The sequence below is a fragment of the Schistocerca cancellata genome, chromosome 5 (assembly GCF_023864275.1).
Source record: "Schistocerca cancellata isolate TAMUIC-IGC-003103 chromosome 5, iqSchCanc2.1, whole genome shotgun sequence".
In the NCBI taxonomy this organism is placed as follows: Eukaryota; Metazoa; Arthropoda; class Insecta; order Orthoptera; family Acrididae; genus Schistocerca; species Schistocerca cancellata.
In genome coordinates this window covers 697,697,092-697,718,449 of record NC_064630.1, presented here as the reverse complement: position 1 = coordinate 697,718,449, position 21,358 = coordinate 697,697,092, and the positions used below count along the sequence as shown (strand labels likewise).

The 21,358-nt window shown below is 46.3% G+C and overlaps 1 protein-coding gene across 1 annotated transcript in view; it reads right to left on the bottom strand.

Annotated features, from left to right (window-relative positions):
- The window catches only part of LOC126187963 (cytotoxic granule associated RNA binding protein TIA1), a 1,542,843-nt gene that overhangs the window by 1,096,688 nt on the left and 424,797 nt on the right, over positions 1-21,358 (bottom strand). The window lies entirely within an intron of this gene.

Below are 21,358 nucleotides of genomic sequence, written 5' to 3'. Positions count from 1 at the left end.
TTCATTTCATTTCAGCGAATTTAATTCATTTGAGGAAATCTGTCCACGACCTGTAACCTTCTCTCTTCCACGATATGCAGACCGCGGAAAATAAAGTTTTTGCGGTATGAAACATTGAGCTAGGCAGATAGAGGATTAGCTAAACCCATACCCTACAAAAGACTGTGAATTCAGTAGGAGGGGGCATAACTCATTGTACTACATATTACGCTTTCTTCCCGTCCAGTTGCATATGGACCGCGGGAATGTGACACCTTAAATGTCTCTCTGCCAGCTGTAATCCTGTTGTCGAGGTCACTACGGGAGTGGTAATTAGGGTGAGCGAAACATACTTTTTGAATTCATTACTTATACTGGTACTTGAAACTATGCAAGCAGGATTTCGCAGGAAAACATCTGGCAGTTGAGATTTTCAGCGTTTTGGCGACGCACTTCGTTAATTGAAACAAACATTAGATTACACAGTGCAGTCTTTCACGGCCGATATTTGTATCCTAGGTGAATTTGGTTTTACGGGCATTAGGCGGTGGCCCGTGGTATTTTCCTATGCCTGACGCTCGCCCCCTAGTTCTCGAGAAATTATTAGAGACTATAAACTGCTATCTGAGTTTTTATGGCGTCTGATGACATCTCCAGCGAAAGGAGAGGAAACGTTACGCTTATAAATATGACTTGGACTACATTCTAGCGTCCTTGAAACAGAATTACTAAAAATTTTAGACGATTCGTGCTGGTACTAGTTGTACGTTCGATATGCCGTGATATCTTCTACACACGTGAGCACTTCTTTTTGGGTATACATATATTATTTGTGAAAGTCAAGATCGCTTGATTTTGAGACCTTTATTCCAGTTGCTAGTCTCGACAGAATCGTGCTGTTATCTCCAGATTGGCGTTACACTTTGCATATACGTTCACATACATGTGTCGTCGACATTTTGAGAAAAAATGTTTAAATACATTAAAAAACTCCACATGTATTTACACTTTATTCTCTAAATGTCGATAACACATGTATGTGAACATAACCCAAAGTGTAATACCAATCCGAAGATGACAGCACGATTCTGTCGAAACCAGTACTTGGAGTAAAGGTCTTACAATAAAGCGATCCTGGCTTTCACAGCCACAGATTATGGGTGTGTTGCACGAGTGTTCTGTGGAAAATCTCATTTGCCGACTGACTGCTACACTTTATCTGTATCCTACCGATCACTCGAAGTCTGCCACTTTTAGGGAAGCAAATCGACTGAGTCGTTGATTTGTAGGGAGCGCGTATCATTTCGTCTTGAATGGGAAGTCGTTGACACATGCACAAGTAACTTCAGGTGTGACCGAAGAAGTATGTTGGGACCCTTACTACTCATGTTGTCAATTAATGACTTTGAGGAAAACATCAACAATTATCTCAGACTATCCTCAAATTATGCAGTTATGTACTGTGAAGCACTGTGTGAAAAAGGCTGCTGAAACGTTAAGTCAGATCTTGGTAAAATATGAAAGTGGGGCAGAGTTTGTTTTTAGTGTTCAGTAATATAAAATTGTGCACTTAACAAAATGTAAAAAGTGGTATCCTATGACTACAATATCAGTGAATTACAGTTCGAATTGGTCAACTCATACAAATACAAGGGTATAAAAGTTTTTAGGGATATGAAAAGGAACGACCACATAGATTCGGGTGACAAATGCAATCAGTTCACAGCTTGGAATACTTACAAAACACTCACCCCACCCATTGTAGACGGTATTGTTGAAGTGTATGGGACCTGTACCGAATAGGAATATTGGCACATATTAAACGTAGGCGAAGCTAATTCGATCCATGGGAGAGAGTCAGAAAGTTGTTAAAACGGTCGAAGACAGATGGAAACCATTGTGTGAAAGCCTACTTACGAAACAGTTGTGAAGGTTAGAGTAATTAAAGAGCTCACGGAAGTTTTTAAGCGATCATTATTCTCGCACTCCATATGAGACTGGAACGAAAAGAAGCCCGAATATACAGTCCAGTCACAATAATGTGAGGTTCGAAGTCAACGTGCAATAATCACTCACAGATGGGAGGTCAACGGCGTGAAACGTCTGAAAGCAAACAGCTTGCAACAATCGTCGGAAGGGTCAAGGCCTGAGAAAGGAGCACTTTGGCCTGGGGTATGTTTTAGTAGCATTCCATGGGTGATCTCGTCGTTCTGTAAGGCACAATGGATCAACATAGTTATTCATCTATCCTTGTGGACCTTGTCCAGCCCTAAATGGAGCTTGTTTTTCTTGGCATGAAGGCATCTCCCAGCAGAACAATGGTACGTATTACACAGCTCGCAGTGCAAGTGCGTGATTGGAATCTAAGCCCAATCTAGAATCTGTGGCACCAGCTCAGTCGGGATATTCGCACCGTGGATCTTCATCCGAGAAACCTAGCACAGATGGCCACAGTACTAGTGTTAAATAGCTCCACATCCAACAACCTCGCCGGCCGCGGTGGTCTAGCGGTTCCGGCGCTGCAGTCCGGAACAGCGGGACTGCTACGGTCGCAGGTTCGAATCCTGCCTCGGGCATGGGTGTGTGTGATGTCCTTAGGTTAGTTAGGTTTAAGTAGTTCTAAGTTCTAGGGGACTTATGACCTAAGATGTTGAGTTCCATAGTGCTCAGAGCCATTTGAATCCAACAACCTCAACTACTCACGTCCCGCAGCGGTTCGCACTGCAAGAAGTGGTTATTAAGGTTTATGACAAGGTGGTCACATTAATGTGGCTGGACAGTGTAACGGATGTAGCGGGACTTACCTTCTCGCATGCATTTCTCAGCTGTTTACCGAATGTAGGTGGCGAAGTACCGGGTGATCAAAAAGTCAGTATAGATTTGAAAACTTAATAAACCACGGAATAATGTAGATAGAGAGATAAAAATTGACACACATACTTGGAATGACATGGGGTTTTATTATAACAAAAAAAAGTTCACAAAATGTCCGACAGATCTCTTGCGCGCATCTTTGGTGATGATCGTGTGCTCAGCCGCCACTTTTGTCATGCTTGGCCTCCCAGGTCCTCAGACCTCAGTCCGTGCGATTATTGGCTTTGGGGTTACCTGAAGTCGCAAGTGTATCGTGATCGACCGATATCTCTAGGGATGCTGAAAGACAACATCCGACGCCAATATCTCACCATAACTCCAGACATGCTTTACAGTGCTGTTCACAACATTATTCCTCGACTACAGCAATTGTTGAGGAATGATGGTGGACATATTGAGCATTTCCTGTAAAGAACATCGTCTTAGCTTTGTCTTACTTTGTTATGCTAATTATTGCGATTCTGATCAGATGAAGCGCCATCTGCCGGTCATTTTTTGAACTTTTGTATTTTTTTGGTTATAATAAAACCCCATGTCCTTCTAAGCATGTGTGTCAATTTGTCCTTCTCTATCTACATTATTTCGTGATTTATTCAGTTTTCAAATTTATACTGACTTTTTGATTACCCGGTATATGTGGAGGGTTTGTTTAGCACTCTGGTGCTAGTCGTTCTACTGAAACCACTCGAGCGACTTGGCGTCAACGACGATCAGATGACAACAAATACACAGTCCCTGAGCGAAGTTAGTGTCCGACATGGCCGAGAATCGAATCCAGTCCTTAGCGATTTAGAAACATCAACGCTAAGCATTAGACTACTAGCTGCAGATCTCGTCAAGGAGCCACGCACGAAGACACCTCTCTGATGTACAGCGCGACTCATCCTAATCATCAGCAACAGCTGACCGTATCATTGCAGTTCCTGGCATAGAACATTTGGACTGGGAAGCAGTTGAGACGCAGTGTAGAATGAGAATGTGTTGCGGCGTGTGTGATGACAGACTCGTGCGACCTGTCCCAAAATTGAGTTGGCAGGCAGCGGGCAGCGGCAGCGGGCAGCGGACAGGAAACGCAGTGCCGGCAGCGGTGAGCCGTGATCCGCGGCCACGCGTGACCTGCGTGGCTGTTTGTTGTTTATAAAAGGTGGCCGCCTAATTGCGGCGGCCAGTCCTTTGATCAGGCGGGCGCGCGCTGGCGGCTGGCCGCGTGCTCGTGAAGAATGCGCATTACGCGCACCCCGCACACCCCCACACCCTGCCCACCACTCGCACCCCGCTCACACTGTGACGCAAAAAGAACGCCGCGGCCGCACCGTGCAAATACTCCGCGGCGGCAACCAACGTCCTCCAGCTACTATCCGCGGTGCTCTCACTTATTTATGGTGCATACATCCAAACTAAAGGGACGAATGAAACATTGTAACAAGATCGGGACATAAACCCGGGACTCCAGCGCCCTAGGCAGATGCGCTAACCACTGCGTCACACTGGCACAGTGACTTTCCACACCTGCACCATTAAAATTGCTACACCAAGAAGAAATGCAGATGATAAACGGGTATTCATTGGGCAAATATATTATACTAGAGCTGACATGTAATTACATTTTCACGGAATTTGGGTGCATAGATCCTGAGAAATCAGTACCCAGAACAACCACCTCTGGCCGTAATAACGGCCTTGATACGCCTAAGCATTGAGTCAAACAGAGCTTGGATGGCGAGTACAGGTACAGCTGCCCATGCAGCTTCAACACGATACCACAGTTCATCAACAGTAGTGACTGGCGTATTGTGACGAGTCAGTTGATCGTCCACCATTGACCAGACGTTTTCAATTGGTGATAGATCTGGAGAATGTGCTGGCCAGAGCAGCAGTCGAACATCTTCTGTATCCGGAAAGGCACGTACAGTACCTGCAACATGCGGTCGTGCATTATTCTGCTGAAATGTGGGGTTTCGCAGGGATCGAATGAAGGATAGAGCCACGGGTCGTAACACATCTGAAATGTAAAGTCCACTGTTCAAAGTGCCGTCAATGCGAACAAGAGGTGACCGAGACGTGTAGCCAATGGCACTCCACACAATCACGCAAGGTGATACGCCAGTATCGCGATGACGAATACACGCTTCCAATGTGCGTTCACCGCGATGTCGCCAAACACGGATGCGACCATCATGATACTGTAAACAGAACCTGGATTCATTCGAAAAAAAAAATGACGTTTTGCCATTAGTGCACCCAGGTTCAACGTTGAGTACACCATCGCAGGCGCTCCTGTCAGTGATGCAGCGTCAAGGGTAACCGCAGCCATGGTCTCCCAGCTGATAGTCCATGCTGCTGCAAACGTCGTCGAACTGTTCGTGCAGATGTTTGTTGTCTTGCAAACGTCCCCATCTGTTGACTTAGGGATCGAGACGCGCTGCACGATCCGTTACAGCCATGCGGATAAGATGCCTGTCATCTCGACTGCTAGTGATACGAGGCCGTTGGGATCCAGCACGGCGTTCCGTATTATCCTCTTGAATCGACCGATTCCATATTCTGCTAACAGTCATTGGATCTCGACGAACGCGAGCAGCAATGTCACGATACGATAAACCGCATTCGCGATTGGCTACAATCCGACCTTTATCAAAGTCGGAAACGTGATGATACGCATTTCTCCTCCTTACGCGATGCATCATAACAACGGTTCACCAGGCAACGCCGGTCAACTGTGTATGAGAAATCGGTTGGAAACTGTCCTCATGTCAGCACGTTGTACGTGTCGCCACCGGTGCCAACCTTGTGTGAATGGTCTGGAAAGCTAATCATTTGCATATCACAGCATCTTCTTCCTGTCGGTTAAATTTCGCGTCAGTAGCTCGTCGTTTTCATGGTGTAGCAATTTTAATGGTCAGTAGTATATATATCACAAACGTTTGAGATTCGAAAAAGTCTCTGGAATCATGTAGTTTCATCTCACTTATTTATTTCCATAAATTAGGGAGACATTGCAGAAAACGGCGGTAGAGTGATACTGAGGCAAGTAACAACTATCCGAGCGTTGTACCAGATTTGTGACTAGAGTCAGGACTTTATAATAGAACGAACTGAATTTGTTATCCTTTATGGGACGCAATCGGCAGGTACAGGTCGGATAGCATAAGACTGGCGATGAAAATATTTCATGATCCTTAACACCAAGAAGGCAGTGGTACTTTACATCCATCGAAAATATAAAAACGTAAAACTCGTTAGTTGATGTTGACTTATATTAACAACATACATTTTAGATAGGATTATGATGCGTAAGTAGGATCGTGAATCTGAAAATGTTTCAAAAATGGATCGCAATAATGTCGTACATGCGCTCTCCCTTACAGATGAACCACACTTTCCTAAAATTGTAACAATATACCGAAGTCGACTATTCGCTTTCCCTACTACAGTCCTTGCACACTCGTTCCGTTTCATATTGTTTTGCAACCTTACGCCTAGTTTATTAACCAACTGACTACGTCAAGCAGCAGACTACTAATACAGTATTCGAATATTTGGTTTCGTTTTTCCTACTCATTTGCGTTAACTTCATTTGTTCTGCATTTGGAGATAGCTACCATTCATCACACCAATTCCTTCACGCGCTCAACAATGACGCCTTCCGACTTACCACAGCATCATCAGCAAAGAGCCGCAGAGTGCTGTTTACCATGTCCGCTAGGTCATGTTTGTGTACAGAAAATAACAGCGGTTGTATCACACTTCCCTGGGGTACTCCTGACCGTACCGTTGTCTCGATGATCGCTCACCGTCAAGGACAACATACTGGGTTCTGTTACTCAAGAAGTATTCAAGCCTATTACATGTCTGAGAATCTATTCGGCATTAAACAGCAAAAAAAAAAAAAAAAAAAAAAAAAAAAAAAAAAAAAAAAAAAAAAAAAAAAAAAAGTTTCTAGAACGAGCAGAAAGTAGCAAAATACACAAAGCAATCTCTCATATAAATACATCGGCTACACCACTGCAATTTCATAATCACTTCTACAACCCTTTAGATCACATAACATCAACAGATACGAAGAAAGTAAATTGGAAAAAGAAAACACTACATGGCAAGCACCCGTATCATCTAACACAGCCACACATCGATCAAGACGCATCCAACACATGGCTAACAAAAGGCAATATATACAGTGAGACGAAAGGATTCATGATTGCAATACAGGATCAAACAATAAACACCAGGTATTACAGTAAGCATATTATTAAAGATCCCAATACCACAACACATAAATGCAGACTTTGCAAACAACAAATAGAAACAGTATATCACATCACAAGCGGGTGTACAATACTAGCAAATATAAAATACCCCAGAAGACATGACAATGTAGCAAAAATAATACATCAACAGCTTGCCTTACAACATAAACTTATAAAACAACCCGTTCCCACATACAAGTATTCACCACAAAATGTACTGGAGAATGATGAATACAAATTAAACTGGAACAGAACCATTATAACAGATAAAACAACACCACATAACAAACCTGACATCATACTCACCAATAAAATAAAGAAATTAACACAACTAATCGAAATATCCATACCCAATACAACAAATATACAAAAGAAAACAGGAGAAATAATTGAAAAGTACATCCAACTGGTTGAGGAAGTAAAGGACATGTGGCATCAGGATAAAGTTGACATTATACCGATTATACTATCAACTACAGGAGTCATACCACACAATATCCACCAGTACATCAACACAATACAGCTACATCCAAATGTATATATACAACTACAGATATCTGTAATTATTGATACATGTTCAATTACCCGAAAATTCCTAAATGCAATGTAACATATACCGTACAGTTAAAAGGAAGTCACGCTTGTTCAAGGTCCGCGTCACTTTCCATTTTTGACCAGACATAACGTCTGAGAAAAGAAAGGAGGAATAATAATAATAATTGAGCTGCCGGTGTGTTCTTCGTAAGAACTGTACTCCTGACTTTTCACTTCCCTTTACAGTTTTACGCCAATTGATAACATGGAAAGTGTCAGACTACCTTTTATTAACTGTAGAAATGTACTTATGTTCTGCAGGAGCTACTGGCAGGCTTTATATGACTTACAGATCAGTTTGTCTCCGTTTTCCAAGGTCGTGGCAGTGAAACTGCGTCAGGTGGGTGAATAAGATCCGTTAAGTGAAGTGCTCCAGCGCCGTCAGCTTAAGGAAGACCTCTTAAGTGCAAGTGGAAAGCCTCTCAACAACAAGCTGGCTAGCACTCAGAGAGGTGAAAAATTTTAACAGCTCTCTTGTTTAATGCGGATCGTGACAGAGCAAGGATTTCTGGAGCAGTCAGGCTTTCCCGAGGAACAGATGTAGAAACCTAAGGATTATTAAAAGAAAACAACTGAAGCAGTCTACAAGACAGGTATATAGACCGGACGCGAGAGCACAAAGATAGCTTCTAAATACTAAGGCAGCAACTAGACTTCTGTATCCTACCAACGAAGAAAGCCAAACGGTTGGTGGAGGGTTAATTGAGATTCAGCAAAAGCTACTATGAATATGACGAGGATGGGACAGGAACTCTCTTGAAATGACACAGAGAAAGGGCTGACATTCTAATTCATCGCTGTAACCACGTAATATATCTGTGTTAATTTCTTCTATTAAATGTTCTCCGTGATCTCGCGCTATCAAATTGGGGAAAAATTGTAAATCCTGTCAATTTGTTAAATATGCTTAAAATTCCTGAAACTAAAACGTTAAAGAGGCCGTACAACTTAGAACATCAGTTCACTGATTGGAACGTAACGTTGTTTCTCAGACAAGACCATAAAATTTTGTTGCATCAGTGCTGGACGGCATCAGCCTCAGAAGCAGTTCGAATGACCCATGCATGTCATCTCACGCCAGCCGTTGTGGCCGAGCGGTTCTAGGCGCTTCAGTCCGGAACCGCGCTGCTGCTACGGTCGCAAGTTCCAATCCTGCCTGGGGCATGGATGTGTGTGATGTCCTTAGGTTAGTTAGGTTTAAGTAGATCTAAGTCTAGGGGACTGATGACCCAGAAGTTAAGTCCCACAGTGCTTAGAGAAATTTGAACCATTTCTGTCATCTCAGTATCCAGCTTCGATATAATCAAATTAGAAGTTTTGATAAAGAAAGCTTGAACCATTGCCGGTAAATGATGTTATACTTCAAAAAATAAGTCGCGACTGGGAGCCTAACGTACTGAAACTAGTGATATGTTTATGACTTTAGCAGAATTACGAGCTATGCACTCATGTAGAAAGGTGTGTCGTCCAACATATACTTGGCACCGTATCACTGTTGGTAGTATCCGAATCTCTGCCTGCTTGGTCTTCACTTGAGCTTCCACGTCTATGGATTCAAGTTACCTCTGTGACAGTTATGTTTCTGGCGAAAGCAATTAAAAGAATTCTTGAAATCCGAAACTTGTATCCCAGCAGAAAGCAATAAATTCACAGAAAGACATTTATACGTGGCATAATTTGTGAATTTCGAAACTGCGAACCCCAACCATAGTTGAGGTTCAACGTGTAACTCTTTGATGGCTGAGTAGGTCAGATCACCGGTAAGGGAAAGGTATGATCAGTCCACGCCCCACAGTAGTAATCCTAGTAGTCGCTGTGGTGTGTAAATCAATTTTCCGTTTGCTGATAGCTTTCCGTTTCCCATACGTTCTTATGAAACTATTAATTTCGTGAGGTTTATATTGCTGCTGGAAGCTTTTTTTTGTGACGATTGGTTTCAATGCGTTCTTTAGCAACGTGTGCAAAACTCTTTATCTTCGCCTAACTGCTGCAATTGCATCCGTTTTGATCTGCTAAATCAAACGATGGACTCTACCAATAATTTTGACTTCCCGCAGTTCCCTTCGTTACCAGACTGACGATTGCTTTTTGACTTAGGCTGTGTACCAACAACCGATTCCTTCTCTTACCCATGTTGTACCATAAATCCATAGCTCCATTCTCTACCTCTTCATTAGTTATCTGTTTTACCCACCTAATTGTCAGTGTTCTTCTGTAGTGCCACACTTCAAAAATTTGCAAATATTTGTCGAATCGCACATACGTGACTTACAATGTCATCTACTCATTACTCAGCCGATCTTCCGTTACGTCATTACCTCTGTCTTTTCCTCTCGATAAGAGAGGTGGATAATGACACAATGTTCACTGGATAGGTAACATTAGAAACAATTTTAAAGCAACTGCGATAGATTTAGCCGAAAACGGCACACTATGGATAAGCATTGATCGGACAAGTGAGAAATGACTGATGACGGTACTCCTAAGGGAAACCAGCATGATTATATATTCCGAATTAGTAAGTAGTTGCTTTTCGTGTACAACAACAAAGATCTGTCATATTGTAGTGAACTCAAGGGGCGTGAAATTTCTGACTTCCTTCTGTAACTTTAAACATCTATATATATAAAAAAAGTTAAAATGTATCTGGGCACTATGGGAGTTAACATTTGAGGTCATCAGTCCCCTAGAACTACTTAAACCTAACTAACCTAAGGACATCACACACATCCATGTCCGAGGCAGGATTCGAAACTGCGACCGTAGCAGTCGCGCGGTTCCGGATTGAAGCACCTAGAACCGCTCGGCCACCGCGGCCGGCAAACATCTATCATGCTGCACTTTTCTATACGTATTGGCGACGAGTTATTAATAAACTGGATATTGGGTTACAATCTCTGTTATGTGGAAACTTACATCCTTCATATTGATTTTCTGACAACTTCGTCTCAATACATATCTCCATTACTTTGTACCAGGAACTTCTCCCACTGCTGTTGCTCTGAGTAGCCGTTAGTTCCCTCTCGATGCCCAGCGAACCCCCCCCCCCCCCCTTTCCAGGCCTGCCACGAAAGAAATTTACTTTTCCTGACCTAGATCACACACGGTCCTCCACGAACGACTTAGGAAAGCCGACTCTCACTCCTACATGCACAAGAGAGACGATTGTTCATAACTTACAAATAGCCGCACAGTGTTCTACATCTGTTTCAAACGAAAATGTAAAAGGCCCTTAGGCGAGCACTCCTGCCGAGTTCTCATTTCATTCTGAAGGCGTGCAAAAGGGCGCGGAGAGATAAGCGAGAGAGCGCCAGTAATGATGCCGGCAAAGTATTTTCGTCGACGTCGTCGCACATCGCACTCGCGGGGCCGTAAAGCGGGCAGACAAAAGTGACTGGAATGGTGGAAATGGGAGAAGAAAGGCGTCGCCGGGGCGGTCCCAATTGTGCCGCAGGAGGGCGGCGCAAATATTGGTCCGGCGTAGCGGCGTCTACACAGACAGAGGGACACAGGGCCTGGGCTGTTTACTGTCGCCGGCTTTTGTCTCGACCAGTGGACGCGGCGCCGGCCATATCCGCGTGGCGGCGCTGCCGTCGCCTCCTAATGACCCGCCCTGCCACGACGTGGGCGCAGCGCACAACTTCTGTGGACATTTCCTCGGTAATCGAGTCATCTCCCTGCCTACTACTAACGCCTATTGGTTCGCCCTCCACGCTGACTCCTGTCGTCACTTTGGAGGACTTCTGTGAATGGGAAAGGGGGGGGGGGGACGGGGGCGGCAGTGAAGTAGTAAGGGTGGAAGTGGGAGATAGAGTACCGTGTCTTAACGCCTACGATGTTAGCAATCAACACCACTTCAGTATTGAAAAGACGGCTAACATACAGGGGATAGCAATGCTCTAACCATCCACGACGAAGTGACCCATGCACTGCTTGAGGCCATGAACCATACAGGCCTATTGTCTCCTACAAGGCATGTGACTGATTATAGGCCTGAGCGTATTATCGCACCGAGGGGTATATAGGGCCGAATTTGGGCCGGAACAGATCAGTTTGTTCTGAGTGAGGTTTTCTGGGCAAGTGCCGATTCTGCAAGGATTCCATCAATCAAGATACTCTCTTGAGACCCGCCTCTATGACATTACTGCCATACACATGTGACCTCATGATCCCTAGAAGCTGCCAGCTATGGGTTTAGTGTTTGTGGTCTCCATGTCAAAAAAGACAGAGAAGTTGTCACCATGGACGACTTGTGGACTTTTAAATTTATTCCTGTTTAAGTTTCAGATGGCTACCAGCTGGACAGGTTTGCTCCCAATGGGACTTTGACTTTCACAAAGTGTGTGTTTATTGAATTTGGACTCACTGATAATTTAATCAGCCTTCAGCCACCAGAAGTGTTAGTTTTCTCTTTCAAGAAGTGACTTATTTTATCTTTTGTTTCAGACTATGTCCTAGCAGATATGCTATTAATTTTAATAAAGAAACTTGTTAAATGTTTTATGTCGATGTTGGCAGGCGTATCAGAAAAGGCTAGTGTTAATTCTTGCACACAAACCCTGCAAAATCCAAGTAATAAAATAATTTGTATTACAGATTTCTAGTGGCTGTACGGAATTAATAGATAATTTTTTACCAGGAATCTATGCCTGGAAATGTATGCTTTGGATGTAAAATTAGTTTAAAGAATGGAGACAATGAGACCTGACGTATGTACTTGAGCTGCTCCACATGGCAAAAAGGTAAAGAAATGCTGTTACTGGTCAGTTGTCCTTTGAATCACTTTAGGTCATAGAATGCTGTGTACCAAATGTACACTGGTTTTAAGGCTGGAAGGAGTGCAATAAATTCATTCCAGTAGCCGGCCGGAGTGGCCGAGCGGTTAAAGGCGCTACAGTCTGGAACCGCACGACCGCTACGGTCGCAGGTTCGAATCCTGCCTCGGGCATGGATGTGTGTGATGTCCTTAGGTTAGTTAGGTTTAAGTAGTTCTAAGTTCTAGGGGACTTATGACCACAGCAGTTGAGTCCCATAGTGCTCAGAGCCATTTTTTTCATTCCAGTTTTGATACACACGGTGTTTATGGAAATGTATGTTCCAAGGCGTGGTCGTTGGTAGATGGTGACCATGTGGGCAAAAAAATGGTTCAAATGGCTCTGAACACTATGGGACTTAACTTCTGAGGTCATCAGTCCCCCCATGTGGGCATATTTTCCTAATAGGTGTTTGTTCAAAAGTTCTTCTTATGCGTCCTAGTGTCTCTCAAATGTGAAGGAGGACGTATGCAGTGTGCACAACACAAGCTAGGCAATGGCTAATGGAGAGAATGTATATCACTGTGAGCAAACACCAGTTTAATCCACTTACAGATAGTCAATATGACCGCCAGCAACTTCGATACATTTTGTGCATCGCCTGATGATGTCTTTCCGAGCCCTTGATCTCCTCGCTCACTAGACCAGACGCAAATGGATTTTCATTTCTGGGGGTACATGAAAATCCTGGTTTACAAGGCACCACTGGAGTCACCGCAAGATCATGTGGACAAATACAAGTAGTTGGAGTCATCCGTGAGATGACAAGAATTCTTCCAAGGGTTCGACAAGTCATCATCAGTGGTACATAAAATGTTTTGGGTATAATGGCGGTCGCATTCAATACCTTTTATAAGTGAATTAAATTGTTGTTTACTGACAGTAATGCACGTTGTCTGCTTTACTCCTTACCAAACTTGTGTGTCCCTAACTGCCGTTGTTCAAGTGGTTCAAATGGCTCTGAGCACTATGGGACTTAACTTCTAAGGTCATCAGTCCCCTAGAACATAGAATTACTTAAACCTAACTAACCTAAGGACATCACAAACATCCATGCCCGAGGCAGGAGTCGAACCTGGGAACGTAGCGGTCGCGCGGTCCCAGACTGTAGCGCCTAGAACCGCTCGGCCACCCCGGCCAGCAAACTGCCGTTGTCCTCCTCGAAACTTCACTAGCAAGCAAATGAAACGTTTTCGAAAATACGTTTACTAACAAAATATGCTCACTTGGTATTCTTCTACCAACCATCAAATACGTAACATATCCTTTGATACACTGTGTATTTGGTGGTTGTCCACGGCGAAGCTGGCAGAGATGCACCACACATGAAGCTATTGCCACCTGCTGTGTCTTGTTGCTCGTTATATCGCTCCTGTGTGAACACGAGTCCATCAAAAATAAGCGTCACATCGTGTGACCTTTACTGCAACGTATGGCCTCAGTGAGAACTGCACTTAATGGGAACAGTGAAACACCCTGTATAAAAGAACATAACTCCTCATGTGGTAACTGCTCGTCTCTTTTTATGTGCATGCAATTTGTAAACAAATTTGACACAGGGCAATGTTTTCTTAAAAGGAACGATAAGCAATGAAACAATTCACAGTGATATGTCATTTGATGGTCTAACAGCTGAAATCGTGATCGACCCTTAATAATAGTCCAGATGTAACGTGTCGACCTTCCTAAGGTATTGCGGGCCTGAGAAAGCAAGTAATCAGAATAATGACGAAAGACTGATGACGTGAATGATAGGTGACAAATGCAGTAAGTCGACAGACGAGACAGAATAAGATTGTGCCTGCAGAATGGACACCCCTGTCGTGGCGTTAGCCCTTGTCTATACCGCGGGTGTCCTGTGGGCAGGTAGCGGGGCAGACTAATGAAGTGAATAATAAGAAGAGAAATGTAGTTAGTCGATAGACGTAGGGGTTAAGCTATTACGATCCTTAGTACCCACTGATGGAGCACGCGGCAGACAGAGCAGAGGGTGTCTGCAGAACGGACACCCCTGCTCCGGCGCTGGCCTGTGTCCGATACCGGGGGTGTCCAGGGGGCAGGTAGCGGGGAAGAGCATCGGGAGCAGCTTGTGCGCCCAGATGCCCGGCGGGGTCTCTGCTTGACGCAATAAATAACGCCTGGAACGTGTACTGTATTTGTTGGTAAAGTGAAAAGCGGCGGCGGCGGCGGCGGGGGCGCTGGCTGCCATAACTCGCGGCGCCGCGCCGTTGGGTGACGCTGGCAAGCGTGGCTCGTTACCCCGCCCCCGGTTCTCCGCCCCCAGGGTCCCACCCCCGCCGTGGAAGCGCGCCAGGGCGCCGCGCTATTGGAAATCTGTAGGCACGGCCGGCTCCGCCAGTCGCGGTGCCAATTTATAGGTTTTCCATACAGTGTGTGCGGCCCTGCACCAGGTCGGCGCTAATTTATCAGCTCGTCGCTATCTTCCGGCCGTGGCCGGCGTCGCTCGCGCTGCCCCAGAGAGAGAGGCGCGCTTGTCGACATACCGACCCCGCAGCGGCCTCCCCGAAACCGTTCGCATATTACTCGCGCCACTGTGTGGCCGTATCTCGCTCCACATTGGGGCTCTGGAGCTCTGTTGCAAACACAGACGACTGCGGCTCCCGAATGCACACATAGTAGGAGAAAACCCTTGGAATCTGATACGCCACGATACGTGGATTGAAATTGCGCACTGGTATTGTCGATTTATCGAGAAATGTGTTAACACTGAACTTAAATTTAACCATCAGATGCTGCTGAAACTTTACTATAACGTGCTATGGATCGTGTCTTTGGCACTGGTCGAAAATTCGTTATAGAATTTCGTTTTATGGTGTATTAAACATAGCTGCCGTACTACTAACCAAAATAAAAACTGCTCGCTATTTTTATTTTGTTTCACACTTCCAGTTTTCGAGTTCCTTAGGATCAAATTGGGGAGGAAATTTCCAAGGTTCGTAGAACGAATCACTACATGAAATTCAACAATAAATTTTAATAACAAACAAAATAAAATTTACAAGAATCATAAGCGTTCGAGAAGCTGCTGAAACATACAGGTTGTAACAAGAAGATGTGGCCAAACTGTCAGGAAACATTCCTCCCACGCAGAGGAAGAAAATATATGAAGATAGTAACTGTTACCAAAAGAAGAGATACCACTGATGACCATTCAGCTTCTCTAGAATAAATGATAATTAATTGCAACCCTCAGCTGTCGACAGGTGTTGTTGATATAGCTCGATGGAGAAAGCTGAAAATGTGTGCCCCAACCGGGATTCGAACCGGGATCTCCTGCTTACACGGCAGATGCTCTATCCATCTTTTTTTTTTTTTTCACTCGAGGGAAGACTTTTTTTTTATTATTTTTTTTAAATTGTTTTAGTATATGAAGGAAGGAAGGAAGGTAGGAGAAACAGAAACCTTTATTATTCACAAAATAAACATAGTACGTCCTGACACATGATAACTGTTCTGGAAGGAACCTCGCTGCCGTCCTACCATGCAGCATGAAATAACAACAAAATCAAAATGGGGCCACCTCCGGCACCGTAAAGAAAAGTATTTATGGATATGAAAACAAAATTTGAAGTACATCCATTTGCTAACTGTTCAAGCGTGAGTTTTTCGTAGGTCGCATACTCGCATAGTGTTCCTAGTCGATCACATTATTTGGTCGGTTTCATAACGAAAGCACCGCCGCTCATCTTTGCGCACCCGGCACACCCCAAGGATATGGCGGGTCCGCAAACACCGTTACCAGGAAATTGGCATACCAATCCTTGTACTTTTGTAGCCGTAATAGTTTTGTGTGTCCATCTTGCAAGTATTGCCAGTAATCCAGGACGTTCAGTAAGTTCGTACGTGTGTCTCTATAGATGTAATGGACCGTCATACCTGTGATCCACGCCACTGCGTTCGTCTTATGACGCGGGAAATACGTTTCTTCTGGAAAAAATACTATGTCAGAACAGACTGCTGTATAGATAGTGCGCCGCATGAACGCTATTATTTTTCTTGCGAGAGTCCAGACAGCCAATGCCTCGCCGCAGACCAGCCGATGGTCGTCCGTATCCAGCACGCCGCATCGTTGACACAAGGGCGAATCCGTCAAATGTATTGCGTACTTTTTCTCATTTGTAGGGTACTTTCGGTTGACGACAATGTACCATGTTGACCTGACTGATGTAGGTAGATGGGGGTGGTGGACCGTGCGCCACACCACGTGCCAATTAACAGCTGGACGTTTGCGTTCCACCCTATTCCGGGCGATCTGTCGAAGAAGCAGATGGTACACGTCCTTCGATGTCGACTGTCGGGTCGTCGGTAAACGCTCTCGAACGTAACTGTGTTCCACGAGGAACGTGCGCATATACGTTAAAGGGGGTGATATATGGCCGACACTGACCGGAGGAAGATGCGACGTGGGTACGAGTTCTTCGATGATCGTCCCCGTAAGCGAGTGATTCCTGTTGCGCCACCGTTTGAGCATAGTATTAATATACATGGCACGCGCCTTCTCGTGCACGGTCACTAAACCAACGCCCCCCTCTCGCGCTGGGAGGGTAAGCGTGTTGTACTGTACCTTAAAGAGTTGTCCCAGGCACACATAGTACCCAAAAGCCGCCTGAATCCTCATAGCCATCGTGCGCGTCAAGGGAAGAAGGTGTGTCAGGTGGCACATCATAGGCGCGAGATAAAGGTTGACGAGTAACACTCGCTGCAGCATATCCATCGACCGTAGGGCGTTTAGTCGTACTGCCGTGCGGACTCTGAGTAACAGCTTTCGGTAGTTGTCCGCAGCCGTTCTCGCTGTCTCTTTATGAAAGGTGAGACCTAAACAGCGGAGGGTTTCCACCGCAGGTAAGGGTCCTTCCGTTCCTGGTTCTAGTCCACGCCCCACATGCATGAATTGTGATTTTCGGTAGTTGACCACACTTCCAGCTGCCATCCCATACGTCTGTAGCCAATCCAGTGCTGTTTGAGTCTCCCTCTCATTCCGTACGAGGAACACAATATCATCCGCGTATGCTCTGCATTTGAATGATAATTGCCGTAGGGAGATCCCGGTAAGACGGCGGCGAAGGCCTGCGAGGCACGGTTCTAAGGCGATCGCATAAAGGAGGATCGACGCGGGGCAACCCTGTCTCACTGATCTTAAGATCTTAAAATACTCAGTTCTCCCTCCGTTGACCACCATCGCTGATCTGGCGCCGTGCAACAACCGCATCACTGCATTGGTCAATAATGGCGAGACACCCATCCTGTTCATCACCGCCGCGAGGTACACATGATCCACGCGATCAAAAGCATGATCGAAATCTACTGCAACCATCGCCCCCCGGAGGCGGCATGCAGCCGCGAGGGCGACGACGTCACGATAGTCTCCCAAGGCTGTGTGAATATTACTGATGCCGCCAAGACAAGTCTGATCGGCATGTATTCGATTCTCCAGCGACTTTTTGATACGACTTCCCAGGATGCGCATGAAGATCTTGTAGTCACTATTAAGGAGGGTCAAGGGGCGATAATCACAAGGCCGTTTGCCACCACGGGGCTTCGGTATTGGTATCATGAGCCCTTCCGTGAACTGAATATGAACCGGTACTTCTTGCCGCAGAAGCTCATTAAACATACATAGCCACATCGGTGTCATAATGGTCACAAAGGCACGGTAAAATTCCAACGGGAATCCGTCTGGACCTGGGGACTTGTTGCAAGCACCTCGTGTAATCGCTTCCTCCAGCTCTTCACACGTAATTTCAGATAACCCGTCCGCTTCCCCGTTCACACTCGTCGCGTCGGGGATCTCTTCCAGGACGTTCCCCAGCTCCCTCTGACCCTCCCCGTTGCTCGCATAGAATCTGCTAAAATGATCCGTGAACGCCTGTGCTATGCCCCTCTGTGTTGTAAAACGACGGCCATCGCCGAGATCGATCTCATGTATTAAATTCCTGCGTCTTCGTCGTCTTTCCTTGATCACATAATGCATCGAGGGAACCTCGTTAGGCAGGAAATCCTGCGACCTCGCGCGTATCATCGTACCTGCCATCCTCTGCGTCGCAAGTTGTACCAGCTTCGCCTTAACTCGGTGGACGGCCGTCTGGCGTTCTGGCGTAGGTGGTTGAGCTAACAGTTCCCGGAGAGCCGTAAAGTAAAACTCAGTGGTCGTGCGCTGCCATTGAGAAACCTCCTTCCCGTAACCTATTAACGTCCTCCGTAAAGCTGGCTTCGCGCACTCGATCCACCACTGCAGGACAGAACCGAAAGAATGTCGTCGACGGAGGCAGCCATGCCACGCGTCCTCCACCATGCGTCGGCATTCTGCATCTCGCAGGTGGGAGACGTTCATCTTCCAATTACCCCTCCGTCTCCACACCTGCTGTCTATTAAGGTTAACCGTACAAATATATGCCTCGTGGTCTGTAAACGCCGTCGGCCATATTTCTGCGTCCACCGTCGACATTGCTAACGCCCTTGAAACGTAGATCCGGTCCAAACGGCCCGCGGAGTGGCTAATAAAAAATGTATATCCTGGTTGGTTGCGATACTTCAGGTCCCATGTATCGACTAATTCCATCCCGTTGACCAGCTCCCTAAGTTCTTGGCTAGTAGTATAGTTAGGTTGTTGGTCTTTTCTATCGAGCACACAATTAAAATCTCCGCCGAGTATGCAACCATCGTATCGTCCCTGGAACAACGGCGTAACCTCATGAGCGTAAAAATCTGCTCTGTCCCTTCTCCTATCCGAGCCTGACGGTGCGTATATGTTGATCAAACGTATTCCACCTATGGTCACGGCCGTACCACGGGCAGAAGGCAAATATTCTACTTCGTCTGCACGTATCCCTTCCTTTAATAGTATAGCTGTGCCAACGCCCCTCTCGTCACACGGGGAACAGTAAATGTCGTAACCGTAAAAGTCCGAGGGGGGAAGTATCCGAACTTCTTGTAATAGTGCTATGTCTAAATCCGCAGCCTTTATCATGTCACTTAGCATCTTGATTTTTACCGGCGTCCCAATGCTATTGATGTTAACAGACCCTATCCGATAAGCTTGTTGCATGGCTGTCAACGTAGATAGGGCACCGTACGGTCGCTAATTCTTCCGTACATAGGCTGCTGTCGTACTAACGTCCCCCGCCGTCCTCTCATATGGTCTGCCGTTATTCCGTGCACTCTGTCGGTCGTACACCGGGAGGGTGCGTGGGAGCAGTTCCTCCGGCATCATCTGTTCCCCACGTGGGTGGGTCTTCGGACCAGTCCCCTAGTGTCCCAACGTTGTCGTGCGGTGCAGGTGCCGTAGCCTCCTCAGGAGCCTGTTGCCGTCGATCGAGCGCCTTCGCTGTGTCTGGAGCATCGTCAGCGGTAGGTCGTGCCGCCGTCCCGCTGGCCACCGTTGCATCCACGCTAGGCAGTTCTTCAGTATCCATGGTCGTCTGTTCTGTACCCGTAAACTTCTCAGAATTGTCTGCTAGATCAGAGTGGTCGTTCTCCACCGTGAGGCGGCGCTTCTTCCGGCGTTTTGGTGATCGCTGTTTACGTTGCCGGGCCTCGGAATCAGAGGTCAGCATGGTCTCCAGTTGTTCGTGGGGGACGTCGGAATCATGCGCCGTCGTATGATCGACTTCTCCAAGTGCGTTATCTGAAGGGGCCGCAAGCGGAACCGAAGAGAGGGCGTCCTGTGACTGCTGCAGGCGGTCCACCGCAACGTCGTCTTTCTGTGGCTCGCCACGATCCGCCGCTGTCTGTGTGTTCAGGTAGGCGTCTGTCTCGCGGCCCACGTCATCGCGTAATGCGGCGACGTAAGTCATGGGGAGCACAGTCGGATGCGGCGTGAGGGGTGGATCATCCCGTGGCAGCTGTAATAACCTTCGTTGAGCACACTCAGAACGTATGTGTCCCTCCTTCCCACATCCAGAGCACGTCCTTGGTTGCCCGTCATAAATGACAATCGCTCGACAACCGGCGATGTACAAGTATGAGGGCACGTGTTTTCGGAGTTCGATCCGTATTTGTCTGACGCCATTGAGGACAGGATATGTCTTGAAACTCGCCCATTTTTCAGCCACGTGGGATAGGACCGTTCCGTAAGGACGCAGGGCGTCTGTCACCAATTCTTCTGGCACTTCGAATGGAAGCTCAAAGACGCGGATCGTGCGGAGGCCCATGCCGGCGTGTTCAACTGTTACCGCTCCAACATTCCCGTCCGAATGACAGAAACGAAGTCCTTGTCGGTGTCGAAGTAGTAGTTCGTCACATGCCGCTTCATTTATGAGCTTGACATAGACCACGCTGCTGACTATAGATAAATGTATTCCAACTAGAACGTCAGGTTCGATTTTCACCTCGTCCCGTAAATAACGTTCGATCTCGTAAGCCTTCGGTCGAGCATATTCGTTAGCAAAACTAAATTTCAGTGTCGATTTGCGGAACGACAAGGCCATGATTCGTTCTATGTATACCGCCACACACCGCTACACACGTAACGTAAACACCTCTCGCGCAGACGTGCGGCAGGGACGTAAACACCGTCCGAACCGCTGCGCCGCCGAAGGCTGACTGAGCCACCGAGGACATAGATGAATAGCGTGAATGCAGGAACTTATCCCTTGCACGCTTCTCCTGAGACCCACATTCCCAACTGTCCACAATTTACATATCTATTAGGAACATTATATATGTAGATTGTGGACAGTTGGGAATGTGAGTCTCACGGGAAGCATGCAAGGGATAAGTTCCTGCAGTCGCGCTACTCATCTGTGTCCTCGGTAACTCAGATAGATAGAGCGTCTGCCATGCAAGCAGGACATCTCGGGTTCGATTCCCGGTCGGGGCACACATTTTCAG